The sequence below is a fragment of the Theropithecus gelada genome, chromosome 17 (genome assembly GCF_003255815.1).
Source record: "Theropithecus gelada isolate Dixy chromosome 17, Tgel_1.0, whole genome shotgun sequence".
NCBI lineage: Eukaryota > Metazoa > Chordata > Mammalia > Primates > Cercopithecidae > Theropithecus > Theropithecus gelada.
This window is the reverse complement of record NC_037685.1, coordinates 35,743,593-35,765,754: the sequence shown is the minus strand read 5'-3', so window position 1 is coordinate 35,765,754 and position 22,162 is coordinate 35,743,593. Positions and strand designations below refer to the sequence as shown.

General features: G+C 37.8%; 1 protein-coding gene and 1 pseudogene across 1 annotated transcript in view; both read right to left on the bottom strand.

Annotated features, from left to right (window-relative positions):
- HS6ST3 (heparan sulfate 6-O-sulfotransferase 3) overlaps positions 1 to 22,162 on the bottom strand; it is a 707,292-nt gene that overhangs the window by 247,794 nt on the left and 437,336 nt on the right. The window lies entirely within an intron of this gene.
- LOC112611120 lies at positions 17,189 to 18,422 on the bottom strand (annotated as a pseudogene).

Here is a 22,162-nt window from a genome sequence, read left to right as displayed (position 1 = left end):
TAAAATGTACATGCTACCCAAATCAATCTACAGATTCAATGCAATCCCTATCAAAATACCAGCAATGTTCTTCACAGAAATAGAAAAAAAATGGCCTAAAATTTATGTGGAACCACAAAAGACTCAGAATAGTCAAAGCCATGCTGAGCAAAAATACTACAACTAGAAGAATCACCTTATCTGTCTTCAAATTATACTACAGAGCTATAGTAACTAAAAAGGCATGGTACTGGCAAAAAACAAAACAAAACAAAACAAAAAAACCAGACATCTAGACCAAAGGGACAAAATAGAGAACCCAGAAACAAATCCATACACCTACAAAAACTCATTTTTGACAAAGGTCCCAAAAACATACACTGGAGAAAAGACAGTCTCTTCAATAAATGGTACTTGATAAACTGGATACCCACATGCAGAAGAATGAAACTAGGCCCCTTTCTCTTGCCATATACAAAAATAAAATCAAAATAGATTAAAGACTTAAATATGAGACTTTAAACTATGAAACCGCTAAAAAGAAAACATTGGGGAAACTTTCCAGGGCATTTGACTAGGTAAAGATTTCTTGAGTAATAACCCACAAGTATAGGCAACCAAAGCAAAAATGGACAAATGGAATCACATCAAGTTGAAAAGCTTATGCACAGCACAGCAATAATCAACAATTAATGAAGTGAAGCAACAACCCAAAGAATGGGAGAAAATATTTGCAGACTACCCATCTAATAATGAATTAATAAGTGGAATATAAAAGGAGTTCAAACAACTCTACAAGAAAAAAGAAATCTAATAATCCAATTTAAAAATGGCCAGAAGATCTGAATAGACATTTCTCAAAAGAAGACATACAAATGGAAAAAAGTATATGAAAATATGCTAAATGTCACTGATTATCAGAGAAATGCAAATCAAAACTACAATGAAATGTCATCTCCCCCCAGTTAAAAGTGCTTTCATCCAAAAGTCAGGCAATAACAAATGCAGGTGAAAATATAAGAAAAGGGAATCCTCATACACTGTTGGTGGGAATGTAAATTAGTACAACCACTATGAAAAACAGTTTGGAGGTTCCTCAAAAAACTAAAAATAGAGCTACTATACTATCCACCATTCCCACTATTAGGTATAAACCCAAAAGAAAGGAAATCAGTACATCAAAGAGACATCTGCACTCTCGTGTTTATTGTAGCACTATTGTATTCACATTAGCCAAGATTTGTAAGCAACCCAAGTGTCCATCAACAGATGAATGAATAAAGAAAACATGGAACATATACACAATGGAGTATTATTCAGCCATAAAAAATGAGATCCTGTGATCTACAACAACATGGATGGAACTGGATATTATTATGTTAAGTGAAAATAAACTAGGCACAGAAAGACAAACTTCACATCTTATAACTTATTTGTAGGAGATAAAAATTAAAATAATTGATTTCATGGAGATAGCAGAAGGATTGTTTCCAGAAGTCAGAAAGGGTATGGTGGGAGGGAAAGTGGGGATGGTTAATGGGTTAAAAAAATATATACAGAAAGAATGAATAAGACCTAGTATTGGCTAACACAACAGGGTGACTATAGTCAAAAGTAATTTAATTATATATTTGAAAATAATTAAAAGTATATAATTGGATTGTTTGTAACACAAGGGATAAATGCTTGAGATGCTGGATACCCCATCACACTGATGTGATTATTAAGCTTTGCATGCCATATCAAAATATCTCATGTAACCCATAAATATATACACTTACTATGTATCCACAAAAATTAAAAATAAAATTAAAAATAAAGAATAAAATCCTTCTTGAGATAAATGGAAATGGGAACATAACATGTCAAAATCTATATGATACAGAAAAAGCAATTCTATGAGTGACATTTATAGCACTACACACCCATATCAAAAAAACAGAAAGGTCTAAAATAATCTAAGGCTGCAAGAAATTAGGCAAAAATGCAAAAAGTAAGCCAAAGTTTATAAGAAGGAAGAAAATAATAAAGATCTAAACAGAAATAAATAAAACAGAGTCAAGAAAAACAATTTAAAAGACTAACAAAACTAAAATTTGTTTTTTTGAAAATATAAACAAAATAGATTAAAAGTTTAGCTGTAATAAGAAAAAAGAAAGAAGACTCAAATAAATTGGAAATTACAAAGGAGACATTACTGACACAACAGAAATGAAAGGATCATAAGAGACTTTTATGAATAATTATATGTAAGAAATTGGATAATCTAAAAGAAATGCATAATTTCCTTGATGCTTACAACCTACTCAGATTGAATTATGAATAAATAGAAAATTTGAACAGATCAAAAATGAATAAGGAGATTGAATCAGTAATAAAAAATCTCTAATCAACAAAAAGCTTTACTTCTGACTTTTATCAAACATTTAATGAAGAACTAAAAACAATTGTTTTCAAACTCTTCCAAAAATTTAACAGAAGGAAAAGATTTTTTAAATTTTTATTTTATTATTTTATTGTATTGTTTTATTTTTATTTTTATTTTTTTGAGATGGAGTCTCATTCTGTTGTCCAGGCTGGAGTGCAGTGGTGCGATCTTGGCTCACTGCAAGCTCCGCCTCCCAGATTCAAGTGATTCTCCTACCTCAGTCTCTGGAGTAGCTGGGATTACAGGCGTATGCCACCATGCCCGGCTAATTTTTTGTATTTTTAGGGGAGACAGGGTTTTGTTACGTTGGCCAGGCTAGTCTCGAACTCCTGGGATCAAGCAATACACTTGCCTCGGCTTCCCAAAGTGCTAGAATTACAGGCGTCAGCCACCAGGCCCAGCCTGGAGGAAACACTTTTAAAAAAATATTATAAAGCCAGTATCACCCTGATACTAAACATAAACATATTACAAAAAAGAAAAATTCAGACCAATACACCTGATGAATACAGATGCAAGAATTATCAACAAAATACTAGCAAACTGAATTCAACAGCATATTTAAAAGATCATTCACCATGATCAAATAAAATTCATCCCAGAGATGCAAGGATGATTTAACTTATGTAAATCAGCAAATGTGACACATCACATTGACAGAATGTAGGGCAAAATCCATATAATCACTTCAACAGATGCTGAAAAAATATTTGACAAAATTCAATATCCTTTCATGACACAAATTCTCAACAGATTAGGTATGGAAAAAATGTACCTCGACACAATATAGGCCATAGATGACAAACCCAAAGCTAACGTTATACTCAATAGGAACACTTTGAAAGCTTTTACTCAAAGATTTAGAGCAAGACAAGGATGCTCACTCTCTTCACTCTATTCAACACAGTATTGGACATTCTAGCTAGCTAGAGCAATTAAACAAGAAAAAAAAAAGTGTCTAAACTGGAAAAAAAAAAAGGTAAATTGTCCCTGTTTGCAAAGACTCTACACACACACGACACACATAAGAACTGTTATAAATAGTAAGCAAATTCAGTAAGGTTGTAGGATATAAAATCAGCATACAAAAATAAACAATTTCTATTGACTAAGAGCAAACTATCTGAAAAAGAAATCAAGAAAATAATTCCATTCAAAATAGCATCAAAACATAAAACAATTAGAAATAAATTTAACCAAGCAGGTAAAATATCTCCATACTGAAAACTGTAAAACACTGATGAAAGAAATTGAAGATAGTACAAATACATGGAAAGATATCCTGTGTTCATAGCTCAGAAAAATTAATATTGTTAAATTGTCCATACAACTTGCTATTGTTTAAACATAATTTGTCCCCACCAAAATACATGTTGAAGCTTGGTTCCCAATGTAACAGTACTGAGAGGTAGTGGGACTTTAATAGGCCTTTGGATCATGAAGGATCCACCCTCATTAAGGGAGTAATGCCATCTCTCAGGAAAGTATTAGTTATCACTCTTGCAAGACTAGATAAGTTACCACAAGAGTAGGTAGTTATAAAGTGAAGCTACCTGTTGGTTTGGTCTCATCTTGGCATGTTTCCAGTTGCTCTTGCACATGCCCCTGCCAGGTGATGCCATCCACCTTGTAATGATGCAGTATGAAGCCTTTGCTAAATGCAGTTGCCCAACCTTGAACTTCCCTGTCTGCAGAAGAATGAGCTAAAGAAACCTATTTTCTTTATAAAGTACTCAGTCTCTAGTATTCTGTTGGAGCAATACAAATTGGACTAAAACAGTCCCCAAAACAATCTACAAATTCAATGCAATCCCTATCAAAATATCAAAGACATTCTTCACAAAAACAGAAAAAAAATCCTAAAATGTATGTGCAACCTACAAAAAAACCTGAATAACCAAAGAAATGTTGAGTAAAAACTAAATAAATAAATAAATAAAGCTGGAGGCATCATAGTACCTGACTTGAAAATATACTACAAAGCTACAAGAACAAAAATGTCATGGTATTGGCATAAAAACAGACACAGACCAATGGAACAGAAGAGAGAACCCAGGAATAAATCCACACATTTGCAGTTAACTGTCCTTCAACAAAGGTTCCAAGAACGCACAATGGGAAAAGGAAAGTCTCCTTAATAACCAGTGGTGAAATAAAAAACAGACAATTACATATAGAAAAATGATATTAGACCCTTATCACATACTATATATAAAAATCAACTCAAAATGTATTGAAGACTTCATTGGAAGACATGAAACTATTAGAAGAATATTAGGAGAAAAGCTCTATGACATTGGTCTGGGCGATGACTTTTTAAATACGACCCCAAAAGCACAGACAACAAAAGTAAGAATAGACCAATGGGATTACATCAAACTAAAAAGCTTTTGCACAGCAAAGAAAACAATCATGTGAAGAGACAGGCCACAGAAGGGAAGAAAGTATTTGCAAACCATACATCTGACAATGGATTAGTATCCAAAATGTATAAGGAACCCAAACAACTGAATAATAAGAAAACAATCTATTTTAAAAACGTGCAAAAGGTCTAAATAGACATTTCTCAAAAGAAGACCATTCAAGGCCAGGCATGGTGGCTAATGCCTGTAATCACAGCACTTTGGGAGGCCGAGGTGGGCTGATCACTTGAAGTCAAGAGTTTGAGACCAGCCTGGCCAACATGGTGAAAACCTGTCTCTACTAAAAATACAAAAATTAGCCAGGCACGGTGGTGCGTGCCTGTAGTCCCAGCTACTTGGGAGGCTGAAGCAGGAGAATAGCTTGAACCTGGGAGGTGGAGGTTGCAGTGAGCCAAGATTGCACTACTGCACTCTAGCCTGGGCGACAGAGCTAGACATCATCTAGAAAAAAAATACATTGAAATAGCCAAGAACTATAGGAAATATGCTGAATGTCACTAATCAGGGAAATTTAAATCAAAGCCATAATAAGATATCTTTTTACTCCAGTTAGAATGACTATTATATTATCAAAATGACAAAAGATACTAGCAAAAGTACTAGCAAGATACTAATACTAGCAAAAGTCCTAACAAGATAATGACTGTTATCAAAAAGACAAAAGAAACTAGCAAGAAAAAATACTAGCAAGGACGTGGGAAAAAAATAAACCCTTGTATACTGTTGATGGGAATGTAATTAGTATATCCATCATGAAAAAAACTTAACGGAATTACCATATGATTCAGGAATCCCACCACTGGGTATATATCCAAAGATAATTAAAACAGTATTCATATTTATTGGAGCATTATTCACAAAAGTCATAATATGGAGTCAACTAAGTGTCCATCAGTGGATGAATGGACAAAGAAAATGTGATATATCCACACAATGGAATACTATTCAACCATAAAATATACGCAAACTCTGCCATTTGCTACAGCATGGATGAATTTGGAGGACGTTAAGTAAAATAAGCAAAGCACAGCAATACAAACACTGCATGATCTTACTTATATGTGGAACCAAAAAGGTTGATCTTACAGAAACAGAGAGTAGGGAATGGTGTTTACCAGGGGCTGGGGAGGTTAGGGAAGGAGGAGAGATGTTGGTCAAAGGATATACAATTTCGGTGAGATAGGAGGAATAACTTCAAGAAGTCTACTATAGAGCATGGTGACTAGAGTTAATTATATATTGTATTATTGAAAAATGCTAGAAGAGTGGATATAAACTAATAGCTATGTAAGATAATGGATATGTTAATTAGCTACTTAGTCATTTTACCAATGTGTGTATACCTGAAAATATCATATTGTGCTCAGTAAATGCATATAATTTTTCTGTCAATTAAAAATTTTAAAAAATGTATTGAATTGCATACTTATAATTTGTGAACTTCTTAGCAGGTATGACAGACTTTTACTTTTTTTAAGTTTACATTAAAATATAACTAAACCCTATAAAAGAAAGAAAAAAAGCCTCTATAATAGTACCAAGTATAGTCCAGAAATTTATGTTATCATTAATAGCAATTATATTGAATCACAGTTAATACGTTAATTAGTAATATAGTACAACAAATATGGTCTAAATAAACATTTTTCCATGCAATCATTTAAGCTCCATATTCAAAGAAAGTCCTCAGTAACTTCCCATTGATACAGTTATCCCATTGTAAAAGACATGCATTGTTTCTTCCAAGTATTTGACTGTTCTCTGCTAAGAGTACCCTAAATTTCATTTGTGAAATTCCCTTCCCCAGTTCTCCTCCATGTGGTCTGTGCCCAGTGATGGTATTCCCAGCTCTGCAAGTGAACCCTCAATGGCTCAGCCAGTGTTTCTCTCAGGCACAATGTTCTTTAGGAGGCAGAAAAATTCTTTGTTGTATGGGACTGACTCATGCACCGTATCATGGTTAGCCTCCCTGGACCTTATAAAAGGTGTCAGTAGCCTGTAGGGCCTGTAATTTTTATTACATTTCTCCAGGAGCTCAAGGCTGCTCTTCTATATAAGATACCAAGATAAGAGACCACGGATAATGTCTTATTCATTGTTATGCCACCTAAGCCTAACAGTACCTGGGACATGTTAGCTTGTCAATATTAGGTTATTTGGCATGCATTCAATAAATGTTTATTGAGCACCTCTATGTGCCAGGCATGGTCCTAGAAAATTTGGATAGACTGGTGAATAAAACAGACCAAATCTTCCACATATTAAGTTTCACTTCTAGTGAGGGATAAAAAGAGATGTTGAGGCCAGGTGTGGTGGCTTACACCTGTAATCCCATCTCTTTGGGAGGCTGAGGTGGGCGAATCACCTGAGCTCAGGAGTTCGAGGCCAGCCTGGCCGACATGGTGCAACCCCATCTCTACTAAAAATACAAAAATTAGCTGGGGTGGTGGCACATGCCTGTAATCTCAGCTACTTGGGAAGGTGAGGCAGGAGAATATCTTGAACTCAGGAGGCGAAGGTTGCAGTGAGCCGAGATCAAGATTGTGTCACTGCACTCCAGCCTGGGCAATAAGAGCAAAACTCTGTATCAAAAAAAACAAAAACAAACAAACAAACAAAAAGATGTTGAACAAGTAACAAATGCAAATAGAATGAATGCAGACAGTCAGAAGTGCTGTGAAGTTAGGTAAATATAATAGTGTAATAGAAATAAAATGGAAGGGGGCCGTTTGCTTTAGCGATTCTCAACCAGGGATTATTTTGTCCCTGAGGCCATTTGATGATACCTAAAGACATTTTTTATTGTCACTGACAAGGCATCTAGTTTACAGAGGCTAGGGATGCTAAGCATCTCACAATGCACAGGACAGCCAACCACAAACAATTAGACAATCCAAAATCTCAATAGCGTAGAGGTTGAGAAACTCATCTTTAGATAAGAGTGACCAGGGGAGGCCTCTCTAAGGAGGTCTCATTGGAGTTAAGACTTAACTGATGATAAAGAGCCGTACGAACAAAATCTGGGAGAAGCAGCATTCCAAGCAAAGAGCACAGCAAGTGCAAAAGTCCTAGGGTACAAACTAGTTTGAATGGTTTGAAAAAAATTAAGAGGGTAAAGGAGCTAAACTTAACCACTATGGTGGAGAAAAGCACATTCAAAATGAGGTTGGGCAGAAAGCATGGACTAGATGATCAAAATCATGGTAAGATGTTGGAATTTTATTCTTAGTAGAAAGTGAAGCCATCAGTCGGGCACTCACACCTGTAATCCCAGCACTTTGGGAGGCCGAGGCGGGCAGAGCACGAGGTCAGGAGCTTGAGATCAGCCTGATCAACAGGGCAAAACCCCGTCTCTACTAAAAATACAAAAGTTAGCCAGGCATGGTGGCGTATGCCTGTAATCTCAGCTACTCAGGAGGCCGAGGCAGGAGAATTGCTTGAACTTGGGAGGCGGAGGTTGCAGTGAGCCAAGATGGTGCCATTGCACACCAGCCTGGGTGACAGAGCAAGATTCTGTCTCAAAACAAAAAAAAAAAAAGAAAAAGAAAACGAAAAAAAGAAAGTGAAGCCATTAAAATGTTTTAAGCAAGGAGATGACATAAATAGAGTTTTAAAAATCACCCTGCCTGTTGAATGGAAAATGGCAGATAGAGGGGCAAAGCTGAAAACAAAGGGGCAAGTAAGAAGACTATGGCTGGGGTCCTAGAGAAATAGGATGATGACCTGGAAGCCTTCATGCATGGAGAGGTCACAGATAAAACATAGAATCCTAGTTAAATTTTGATTTCAGATTAACAATGAACAATATTTGGTATAAAATATCCCATGCAGTATTTGGAACATACTTATACAAAAAATTATTTGTAGTTTATCTAAAATCAAAATTTAACTGGGCTTCCTGCATTTTATTTACAAAATCTGGCAATACTATGCATGCATGAATGGACAAATATATGCATATGTAAATAGAGGATGAACATATTTGGAAAACAAGCCGATCTGCTACATTGCCCAAGTTCAAAAATGAATAATAAATGATATCTATATGTAGAAGAGGAAATATGTACAAATATATATTGTTTATAAAGGAGATCAGATAAGTACCTAATCAATTCTGAAATTTACATCTCCCACTCATTAGTTCAAAATCTCCAACTTGCTTCAGGATATGCCTCCAGTTTATCTCAATGAAAACTGGAACATATTTAAGAAATGGTTCTCATTGTCCTCTAAGTCCTCAACTTTCCATTTTCTGTCCCCATCATCCTGGAATCTCAAGTCCAAGATCTTGGGATAGGCTTCTTTCCATGAATTTTATTTTCATATATGAACTAATAAACTTTGCAAATTCTGTCACTTCTTTGGACATTTCTTTTAAATTAGACCCTCAGATCTAGTTTCCACAGATCCACTTTTGTGTAGATCTGATTCCTGCTAATTTCTCACATGACTACCAAGATCCTCTCTCTCATTCCCTGTTAGCATTACGTCATTCTCACGTTTAAATCTTCCAGTGGTTCTCAAGATTGTGCAGAATTGCAAACCGGTCCTTTTTAGGCTGTATCATGACAGCAGACATCTTTAATTTGGTTCATGCAGTGGTTTTTAAAAAGGAGCCAATGTTTAAAATTAAGAGCATTTTCTTTAAAATCTATGAGTCCGGATGTCTTGAAAAATCCGAAGATCTAGACACACCAGATCTGCATTTGCTCATGGCTACAACAGCTGGAGTTGAATAGAAAATGTTCTCTTTAGACAGACAGTACAAGTCCTCACTTGCTTAAGTGTCTTGGCTGGAATCTGGTCTTATGACTAGAATTGGATTCCACTCAAATGCCTTTCCAGCCAGCACTGGAGATCTCTTCCTGTTCCCCACTTCAGTACAAACTGTCAGTGAGGTCTGTATCCTCAAAAAGCTCCTTTTATTCCCTGCTCCCCTTGGCTTGGTCTTTCTTCCCCCACCTCCACTAGCCATGAGGACATGAATCCATATTTTCTCTTTCTCAATCCAGATTATTTTGACTTACTTTCTAAAATTGCTTTTGTACCAACATTGTTCATTACCTTGTTTTGGTTTTTGAAAGCTAACACGCATACATTCTGGAGGTGTTGCTGGGTACTTATCTCACCAAGACTACTGTGTCAGTTTCCTGAGGACAAAAGCCTTCTGGTGCCACTTCTTCCAGCAGTGCTGACCATCCAAAAAAAGACTCAAAAGTAGTTGTTGGCCGGGCACGGTGGCTCACACCTGTAATCCCAGCGCTTTGGGAGGCCGAGGCAGGCAGATCATGAGGTCAGGAGATCGAGACCAACCTGGCTAACATGGCAAAACCCTGTCTTTACTAAAAAAAAAAAAAAAAAAAAAAAAAAAAAAAATTAGCCAGGTGTGGTGACATACATCTGTAGTCTCAGCTATTCTGCAGGCTGAGGCAGGAGAATTGCTTGAATCGGGAGGCAGAGTTTGCAGTGAGCCGAGATTGTGCCACTGCATTACAGCCTGGGATACAGAGTGAGACTCTGTCTCAGAAAAAAAAAAAAAAAAAAAAGTAGTTGTTGCATGAAATTACTATCCTGCAATCTGTTCGGCATACAAAGAGAAAAATGGGCTTGAATTTATTCCTTTTTCAAATGGTATACTAGTATGGTTTGAAACTTGGAATTTTCCCTGTAATCAACTAATCAAAATAAAAAGCAAGTTCTTTTAAGCAAGTTCTTTTAAGCAAGAAATTAAGCAAGTTCTTTTAAAGTTTCCATTTAAAGTAATTTGATACAGCCCCTCTATTAAACCATTCTATCTTATTTTATTCTACAGATAAATTTGATTCTATGACCAATAAAAACTAAAACTTCCATTATTTTGTTCTTACTTCTTATGAGATTATTAAAACTCAGAGATCCAGTTTTCAATCATTTTAGAAAGGCTGATTATTTAAATGTTAAAGGCTTAAAATAAAGAAATCAAGCATTCTGTGCTTTTGTATGCATCTATTAAAACATAAGGGAATAGGTGAGAAGGCTGAATTCTAAGAAATATCTTCTATGTAAATAAATACCAAAACCTACATAAATGAGTACATAGAAAAAAATATTTTAAGTAATTTATTTTAGTCATGCACTGGAAAAAGAATATGATTTAAAGACAGGTTCTATAGTCAATATTTGCTTAATCAAAAAAATCTTTCCACACAATAATTACCTTCAAAGAAAATTTTTAAAAGGTTCAAAGTCAAAAAATAATTAGTAAGAAAGTCACTCACGGTAGGGATTAGCAAACAATCTGTGTTTTCCTGAATCAGCTTCTCTTGATGTGTTGTCAGGATCATGAGGCATAAAAAATTTTAAATGGGCTTACTGCTGAGAACTCATCTATAAGGTACAACCATTTTGCAAAAAAAAAAAAAAAAAAAATCGAAGTGTTGACCAAAGTAGCAAACATACGTGACTTAGCTGCTTCCATTACAAAGTTGGCTACTGAAGGTGTAAACGATAGTGTTATACAGAAATCTTTCAGGAAAGGCTCATGTTAATATGCTATGTGAAACTGAACGCTGAGTATGGATTACATTCTTCATAAATTTATATATATATATATGTGTCTGTGTGTGTGTGTGTGTATATATATATGTCTGGGTAGGGGCTTGGAAGTTGCTTATTCATCAACAAATAAGAAACAAATATTCCTCAGTCATATTGACTCTTAGAAGGCAGTTTGGAGTTATTTTGGAGAAAAATATTTATATAAGGATACCAGTTGCTGATTAGTTTAGATCTTAAGTTATTATATAGTAAACAAAAGGTGAAGAAAAGGTGAAAAATCTCTAAACAGAGAAAATTAATTATCAACTCAAATATAAGATAACAGCATTCAATTATCTAAGAGGGAGATTATATTGTTCATTACCCAGCACATGACTTCCTTATGTCAGATCATTTGCATAGAATCATACTACATCATACCAGTAGCACTCACAAGAGATCACAGTGAGTGTCCAGAACCTCTGTCACTCTAGAAATACCATCAGGACAACCCCAAACAGTGACTCACCCAAGGTCACTTAATTTGTCTATGGCAGAGAAAGGGCTAGAACTTAGGCTTCCTGGGTAGAAAAAATATTGGTATTTCTTGAATTAGCTCAATTGATGCTTTTGCCCTGATGATATCTTGCTTAGCATTGACTTGCTGACTTCTTTTCTTGTTTAAATGAAAGGCTAAGCCAAAGATTCTACAAATTCTACGAAGCTTTTTTTTTTTTTTTTTTCTTTTTCTTTAACACAACAGAAGTTTAGTTTTCTCTTGTGTAAGTAGGCAATACACGGACTGGTGTGGCAGCTTCACAGTCCTCCAGGATCTAAAAAGTTGTTTTAGTCCATTATGATTTATTCTCTACAATGCTTAACTAAAGAGTTTGTTGATTTGCACTCAGGAGTTATATAGCTAAGAGGCAACCAAGTGTAATACAAAGAATTGGTCTGAAGTCTTTGCACTGAAGGTCATATAGTCTCTTGCTTCAGGGTATTAAAAGTGAAAATGAAAAAAAACACATAGCTCCCTAGGTTCCAGAATCCCTATAGAAAATAACATCAACAGTTAGCGAAATTATAGCTGTTACACATCATGGAAAACAGATTTTGTAAAAAACATTAAAATTAAAACCCAGGACTTATTTTGTATTGATGATTTTTATTATGAACAGTAAAATACATACACTATCTCACCTACAAAGCTTTCATGTTGAAAGGGCCTCTAATATGAGTTATTTTAATATGATGAAGCAAAAGTTTAAGAATCTCACAGTGGAAATAATTTAATCGTACAAACTCTAGCCATCAAAGACACACTCTTTTAATGTAAAACAAGGATAATTCATGATTATAGAGAAGGTCCTAGCTATGGGATATTATGAGACAAGCCAAGTTTCCAGACCAAAAGGCACTCACTCCAAAGGCTAGGGATGAAACAAACTCCAAACCAAGCCAGAGAATTTGGGCTAGTTCCTTGAAAACAGTGGCTACTGGCTGGACCCGGTGGTTCATGACTTGAGGTCAGGAATTCAAGACCAGCCTGGTCAACATAGTGAAAAGCCATCTCTACCACAAACAAAAAAATTAGCCAGGGGTGGTTGTGTGTGCCTGTAAACCCAGCTACCTGGGAGGCTGAGGTGGGAGAATCGCTTGAACCCGGAAAGCAGAGGTTGCAGTGAACTGAGATCACACCATTGCACTATAGTCTAGGTGACAGAGTGAGACCCTGTCAAATAAATAAATAAATAAATAAATAAATAAATAAATAAAACGAAACAGTGGCTACCTACTCTCCAGCTTAAGCAGCCCAAGAAAGGAAACAGCAGAAAATATTCCCCCTTCTTTAAACCCACCACTCACACCGCGGGTAGCAGGCACCTTCATCAGTGCCTTGGTCAAGTGTGCGGAAGGCAATTCAGTTTCAGCTCGGAGCTGCATCTCCACATGGAAAACTGCCACGTGGATGACCCAGACTTGGCATTTTTCCTGAGACCCACCAGTCACACATTTTTATGAGGCAACCTTGACCATACCCTTCCAGACTAGGAAGTGCTTCCCGACTAGGCCCCATTCAGGATGGATACTGACAGTGCTCATTCCTCATGGAGCCAGATAGTTTTCCTTGGTTGACTCCTCTTGACAAGGCAAGAGGAACTGAAGCATTTCCATTGCTGGACTTGTGTGGGAGGATGAGGGAATGTGCAGGGAGGAAGCCTTCTTCACTCCAAAAACCAGAGTCCACTTTGGTGTGGTGCTGCACTTAACCAGCCCGATTATTGGGCACTGAATTTTTTTTGCCACCAGTTGGTGTTTTAAATTTTCTATTCATTTTCTTAAATACGAGGTATCCTACTCCATGGTCAATAAAACGAAATAAAAAAGATCTATACAGTCTTCCACAATGGTTGAACTAATTTACTCTCCCACCAACAGTGTAAAAGCGTTATTTCTCCACATCCTCTCCAGCATCTGTTGTTTCCTGACTTTTTAATGATTGCCAGTCTAACTGGCATGAAATGGTATCTTGTTGTGGTTTTGATTTGCATTTCTCTAATGACCAGTGATGATGAGCTTTTTTTCATATGTTTGTTGGCCACATAAATGTCTTCTTTGAGAAGTGTCTGTTCATATCCTTTGCCCACATTTTGATGAAGTTGTTTGTTTTTTTCATGTAAATTTGTTTAAGTTCCTTGTAGATATTGGACATTAGCCCTTTGTCAGATGGATAGGTGATTCATCAAGGATTTAGAACCAGAAATACCATTTGACCCAGCAATCCCATTACTGGATATATATACCCAAAGGATTATAAATCATTCTACTATAAAGACACATGCACACATATGTTTATTGAAGCATTATTCACAATAGCAAAGACTTGGAACCAACCCAAATCCCCATCAATGATAGACTGGATAAAGAAAATGTGGCACATATACACCATGGAATACTCTGCAGCCATAAAAAGGATGAGTTCATGTCCTTTGCATGGACATGGATGAAGCTGGAAGCCATCATTCTCAGCAAACTAACACAGGAACAGAAAACCAAACATTGCATATTCTCACTCATAAGTGGGAGTTAAACAATGAGAACACTTGGACACAGGGAGGAGAACATCACACACTGGGGCCTCTCAGGGGTTGGGGGCCAGGGGAAAGATAACATTAAGAGAAATACCTAATGTAGATGACGTATTGATGGTGTAGCAAACCAGCATGGCATGTGTATACCTATGTAACAAACCTGTATGTTCTGCATATGTATCCCAGAACTTAAAGTATAATAAGAAAATAAAAGAAAAAATATCTATACATTGGGAAAGATAAATAGAGCAAATAGAGCAACATTTCTTTCTTTTTGCTTTTGCTTTTTCTCTCTTTTTTTTTTTTTGAGATGGAGTCTCATTCTGTTGCCCAGACTGGAGTGTAGTGGTGCAATCTCAGCTCACTGCAACCTCTGCCTCCTGGGTTCAAGCGATTCTCCTGCCTCAGACTCCCAAGTAGCTGTGATTACAGGCGCATGTCACCATGCCTGGCTAATTTTTTATATTTTTAGAGGAGATGGGAGTGTCACAATGTTGTCCACGCTGGTCTCCAACTCCTGACCTCAGGTGATCTGCCTGCCTTGGCCTCCCAAAGTGCTGTGATTACAGGCATGAGACACTGCACCTGGCCCAACATTTCTACAAGAAAAAAATCAGCTTAAGGAGCATGGCACTGTAAATTCTTGCGTGGCCAATATCACTGAGCGTGCATGCTTAAGGGTGAAAGTTTAGCACTAATTTTTTGCTTTATTTTTTGAAATTAAACACAACTTTTGACCTAGAACACTTGCATAGTAATGAGTGTAGCCCTATACAATTCTTCAAATTGGAGGTGGGTGGCTTAGTCCAGAGCTGATCACCCTGACATCAATCCATGACTCCTAAGAGTAACTGTTGCCCCATCTGTTTTTAACAAGACATTTATTCTCAGCAGCAGGAAGTCATAAAAACAATCCCTTCATCTTCATTTACATTGTCAAGAGAAACACGGCAGGCTGCCCAGCACAGCAGTGAGGGGGCCGCGGCCTGGGCACCCTGTCACCACATTTCCCTTGCACATCCCAGGTCCTCTCGAGCAGCACAGGACAGTGCCAAGCAAACCAACACACCCTTGTCCGTTCCTTTCCAGAAACTTGACGGTGATGTCTAGAACATTAAGCGTGTTCTTTCTCACATGTGCCTCTGCTCCCTCTCCCCAATTCCTCAGAGGCGAAAATGCAAAAGCTCTTCTGACTTGAATATCTGCCCATTTCAGGAAGCCACACCATCACCACATCAACTTTTTACAATAATTAAATCAAAACATTGTGTTCACTGGCTTGGCACCCAATCCACTTGAAGAGTTTTCTGAGATGTTGTTGAAAACCAGTGTCAGGTCCTTGGGATCCCTTCTTCCCACTGGCCACTTCTCCTGTGCATCATTTAGCAGTGCCTTTGTGATGATGTTTTCAAAGCATCTTCCAAATTCCCTAGTTCTATGAACTTTGCCACCAAACAAGTGAAGAACAAGCAAGGGGAGAAGAAAACTTGCTGACAGAAATATGGAAATTAGCAACAATAAAAACGGGAAATACGTCACAGGAAAGTTGGAATGGCCTAGATTAAAACAAGCTATTTGGAAATTTGCCCTGGTGGGGTGAAGATTCCAAACCTGTTAGGCAAGCTAAAGATCCGCCTTGTGAAATTACACAGCTATGTTGTAAAGTGCTGAAAGGACTAGAATATCAACAGTCTTCCTACTTCTACAGGCAAACTAGAGAAAGGGACTCCCCTGCGTAGTGGTCCCTCGGGATGTCTGCCTGAAAAGAAAACCAGCTCAGAGACCCTGCATTCTCTCCTACGGTGTGTCCTCCTAAAGCCTAAATCAACTGCTTGTTTGCCCATCTATGTTTCTGAGAACATAGGTCCAACTACAGGCACTGCTGCCAGTAGGAGAGTGAGGTAGACGAGTGGTAGGGAGGAGGCCCCTCCTTTCACGCCTGTGTGCAGTGGTGACATCACACCTTCCCTTGGGTGTCTTCATTCCATTCCTCAGCAGGCTACGCCATGGAGGTCTGGTCAGTAATCAGGAGGCTCAGTGCAGGAAGTGTGCCAGAAAACCCAACTGAGAGTGGGTAGAAAATGAAAATACCCATGGTTTACTGAGCAATGAGATCTACAGCGCCATCCAAAAGGCTTCTGATCTTGATGTGGGTCTCCGTCTAGAAGCCTTGAAGAACTCGTAATCCCCACATTCAACCCTAATGTGGCATCCGCTAACGTATCATCAGGGTTGTCTTCAACTCTTGGTACGCAATAAACTGGAAGTCTAAAAACAGGAATTTGAAACAACGTAAAACTGTTTCTGGTTGGTCTCCATTGCCCAGACTGCCAGGGGAATACACCTACTTGATCTGGGGCAGCTGCAGGGGTGTGTGTGTGTGTGTGTGTGTGTGTGTTCCACCTTCCTGGATCATCAATTCCAGCTTCAGAGTGTGGCCAACACCCATGTGGCAAATACCAGACAAGGCTCTTCTGAAGCCACACAGTCATTCCCACTAGTCAGGAAGGAGCCCTAGTCCACCGGAACCCCATACAGAGGGAAGGGTGAGATAAGGCTTGGGCCCCTCAAGTTCTGTTTCATTCAATGTAACCCACCACCCCTCAGTTAAGGGGAGGCAGACTTGGCAACAGAAGCTGAAAATGGTCCCGTAATAGAAGTAACTGGACCAGGAAGAGGAGGTACCTGGTCCAGTGATGTCACAGCCATCAGTGCCCACAGGGGAGTGGGGCTGGTCATGCAGCCGTGTGTCAGGAGCAATGATTGTAGAGGGTGGGGCATGAAGAGTATGGTTCTGGAAACAGTGCTGTCGAGAAGCAGTTTTGCAGAAGTACTCTGCAAAACTGTCACCTTCTCACTTTAGTACCTGGTGAGTTTGACCATTTTCCTGAATTTGCTGGCAATTGGTTCCTTAAAGCTACCTTTCCTGAGCATGGACTCTATTGTTTGGATCTGACTCCAGTCTTGTTCCTTAGCAACCTCAGGTGAAAATGAGGCTGTACATTTGATGCCTTTTTCATTAATGAATTCAATTTAAATTCCATGGACCCCTATCTCCCAATCCAGGTAATCACTAGCATCCTCAAAGTTAGTATGGAGGGAGACAGAGCAGAAAAGCTTAGGCAGCTCCTCTCAGATTAGAGGGGAAATCAGTTGTCCTTAAATGCAATGGCTAACATGTATTCCCTGAGTCCTAAATAAAGAGTCATGGCTGAGAAGGTCCCAATGCAGCCATGAAGCCACTTGTCACTCCCTGTCTTCCACGTCACAAAGAGCGGACAGGGGTCATTGGTGAATCTAGGAAGTTGTGGCTGTGGAAAGCCATAGAGCTGACAGTAGAGTTCAGTAAAGCAATAGCAGCACATCTGTGCAGTTACCTCTAGATTCTTTGTGGAGCTGCCGTTCCATTAGACTAGGGGAGAGGGCTCAGTGTTCCTGATGCCGGATTCATTCATGTGATGGGAGAGCTTCCAGGTCCCAGAGTTAAGTCCAACACACTCTCCTATCTGCTGCTGTTGTCTACATGCTGGCAGTTTTGAAGAGGTCCTGACCTAGGGCCGGGGACGGCTATGGACTCGTTCTCGTGACTGTGTGTTTCACTTCCAGATAATTTGGGCTTCTTGCTCCCACAACAGCCTGCTGTCAACTTGGGGTCCAGTGGAGGAACATGATATATTTTTCCTGTCCTGATTGGGTGCTCGAGTTCTAGAATGCTGCAGACCCTGAAATCAGAAAGTTTGTATTGCCAGAGGAACAGCTACAACAGAGGAGGGGAGCTATTTTGTTTCTGAAATGAGACTTCTTCCTTCCAATTCCATTCCTTCTTCCTGTATCTTTTCTCTTGGCCCAGATGCTCTTGCAGGGGCAGGACCTCTCGTGCTCTGCCTCTGCTTCCTGCTTCATTGGAGCCACGCATCTGGCTGTGGGCTCCTGAGAAAAGTAGGCCCACAGGTCCAAAAGTTTTGAGAGAGCATAAAAAGGCATATGTACCTCTTAACCTAAAGTAAAAGTTAAAAGAAAAAATAAAAGGTACTTTGGTCAGGAATATAAAACACTATTTTCATTAAGACTAGACAGGGAGATATTGTGCAGGAAATAGAAATAAGAAAAGAACTCTAAGACATTCTAATTTTTAACCTGATCTTAATGTCTACCAGCAAAGTAGGTCCGGGAAGGTGAGGCAGCTTGCTCAATGTTACACACCTAATCGTTAGTAGAAATGGGATTCGAATTGACTTAGTCTAGGTTCTTTTCTCTGTACCATGTCCTTGAGTTAGGGTGAGGATTCATTGTAACATTGAAAATGAATTGTTCATTGAATAGGATAACTATCATATGAAATATAAATGCAAACACCAGACTCTGAAGTCTGATATACATGAATGATTTGGGGATTATTCAGTGTTATACAATGTGCCTATCATTGCTTCTTGCAATTAGAATGGATAAGCTATAGTTCACTGGGACATTTTTCCAATATGCATCTTGGAAGATGAACAGTCACTGTGTTAGAATATTGCCCTTGTGTCTTGAATGCAATGGCTCATTGCAGGCAGAGACCCAGGCAGCACCAACAGTTCAGGCTTTAGAGTTAAAAGTTGTTTCAAGCGTTAGATGAACTAATTCATTAAAGATTTATTGATTCAGAATATTCAGGAGGAATGGAGTATGAAGTGAGGACAAGTCAATTGGCAAAAAAAAAAGTCTACAATAAAATACTTTTGAAGAAATACAAATCAATTATTTTGAAGTAAAATAAGAAAAAGCAACCACTAAAATACTGCCAGATATATATATACTGTAGGGCCTATTTTAATAACTGAATAATTTATCTGTAATTAGCAAATTGTTTACATGCAAATGGCACTGGAAAGCATTTGAAAATATTTTAGCACATTAAAAATGTGCTATTGAATCTCATTTATTTCAAACTTGGCATGCCAAACTTTTGTCTACAGAGAGTAGAGAGGTAAAATATAGTCTAGTTCTACTTAAATGATCAGAAAGTCTCATAGCAATGATGCTCTTCCTACTATAAGCAGTGATAATGATAGTAATAATAATTCATTTTCACTACTCATAGAGTCCATAAGTATTTTCTAGTTTGTGTCCCAACATATCTCTGTGCGGTGAGGACAAATAGAGGTTAAGGGACATGCCCAAGATCTATTAATAGCAGAAATTAAATTCTCAAGCCTACAACCCAGGTTTTCTGATTCTCTGCTTTGTACCCTTCCACTCCTCTACAAGGCTTGCTAGGATGGAGCACAGTCTTCTGGCTTAGGCTAGATGAGCTCTAATGTCATTTTGCATTGCCAAGGTCTCAATTTCTATGACTTTATGAGTACTCTGACCTTAAAGTATATGGTACACGTATGTGCAATGGGGACTTAAACTTGCTGGATTTCAGGGACTCTGGATTTCCCTTCAGTGTGTTGTTTTCAGCATTTCATGGATCAGTACATGTGAATCCTTGTTGTTATGAGGTAGGCATAAATATACAAACAATCTTTGACTCTTTTTCCTAAACACTAGGTTTAATTTGTAAAGGAAACTGAATCAAATATCCCTAAGCCATTCTAATGCCAAGGAAAAATGATAGCTCCTTATCTACAATTAACATGACTAAGACCTAGACTCAAGGGTAATCTTCTCTTCTCAAGCAACAATTACTGCAAGACCAGCTTTGGCAAGGATAGCAGAGACTCCAAAAGAATCTTGGAGATTAATTTGTTACAGAGAAACATATGCATGATAAGGAAAAGTCTTTTATGCTGTTAACTTATTAATAAAGAGGAACCTGACACAGATAAACATGCATTTATTGCTCAAGAGTAGAGTCCATTTCACCTTATTTTATACCTGTTTGCTTGCTGATATTAAGTTTATTATTGACCTTATTTATATTGACATAGATGTAATCTTAAATAGGTCTCAGTTTGAAGTTACCTAGCAGCAAAATGTAGCCTTTTATCCTTCCTATATGACGAAAGGCCAACCTGTTCCACTGATTTGCATGCACATGCATGATGGTCTGGCCATAGCAGATTACGATGAACAGACCAACTAATAACTGATCAACAAGCAGAGTTGACCAACATGCCTGGAGAGGAAGAAAGAAGCCTTGAACTATAAAATGCTGTGAATAGATTAAGTGAACATTCCTTGAATTGTTCCATTGGTCTTTTATCATCTAGATTTTTCAGCTTAATTTCTCACCATGCACATCTCTACCCTAGACCTCCTGAACTACATTCTCACAGATGCTTCACCAACAGCTTTCTTAACATTATTACTACCATGAATAATCTTTTCTGGCCCCAAACACTCCCATCCTTCCTTCTCTCATTCACACACAGAATTTTGCTCATATTTAAAGATCCAGCTTATATGTTACATCCTCAGAGAAGGCTCAAGCAACCATACCCTCCTCTATATTCAATACTACTTCGGTCAACCCATTACTATAGTACTTATCATAATGTGTCATAATTACTTGACTAGCTAGCTCATGCATTAGACTATACATTCCTCATGGGCAGAGTCACTGTGTTATTCCTTGTCATATTTCTTCTACTCTTTGGTCACCTATACTTTACTTTTTACCCCTGCCAACATGCTTTCCACATCTTGCCTCCTGTTGGGTATAAAGTAGATGTTCTATAAATGCTTCTAGAATGAACCACAGTGGGAGTGGCCAATGGACAGCCAGGAGGCAAGGGGTGCATAGATTTATGTATGATGAAAACTCTTTTAACATCATGTGTAGACCCAAAGTCTCTCCCTGACCTGTAATTTAGGCTGCAAACCAGAGTGCCTGCAGCTTTGTTTATCCTTTTAATGTGCAACACACTTAGATTTCAATGTCACATTAATCTGGGATATTAATTCCACCAGCACTTCTGATGGAAACTATAATTTATATTACTGAAAAACCTTTCTGTGGCTTAATATTCAGAGGTGTGGGAATACAAATGATATTAAACATTAAGTTGGCAAAGAGGTATGAGCAAAGAAACTGTATGGTATAAAAATATAGGCCCCAAATTAAGACTATAACATTTCACAATTAAATCAGGATAAAATGAACAAGTATCATAGGTTGTGCATTAATCAGAAAGGATATAAACCAAACCAGACACATTTATCGCTTAAAAAATCCTCAACTCCCTAATGTGCCTATAATTATTAATTATTTATAAACAACACTGGAAGTGTTGACATTGTATATTCCTATAAAATGAAACATAAAATAATAATGCCTCAGTTTTATACATCCCTTCAAGTTAATGATGCAGTTTTAAAGGATCCTGTGAAGTTTTAGGTGAGCAGGCATTGATGAACACACAGAAATGGTAGCTGTTTGAGGTCTCAGTCTCCTCTTTCCATTGAATACTCTTTTTGACAACCCCGTAGAGAGACAGTATGAAGTGGCCAACACAGTCATGAGATCTAACCCTGAAATGCCCCAAACTTGCTGAGTGACCCTGAGCAGGGTTTACATTTCTCTGTACCCCACATTCCCTATTTAAATAAATGGGCTAGACAAATTGGTCTTTATTTCCTTTCAACTTGAGTATTCAACCATTTCTATTTCTAACGTTTATTTTATTTGTGTTCCCAGATCTTACCACTTACTCAGAGGAAAATGTGGGTGTTATGAAAAAAAAAAAAAGATTTTCAATTTTTTACATATTTAATAGCTGCAAGTCATTTTTTTTTTT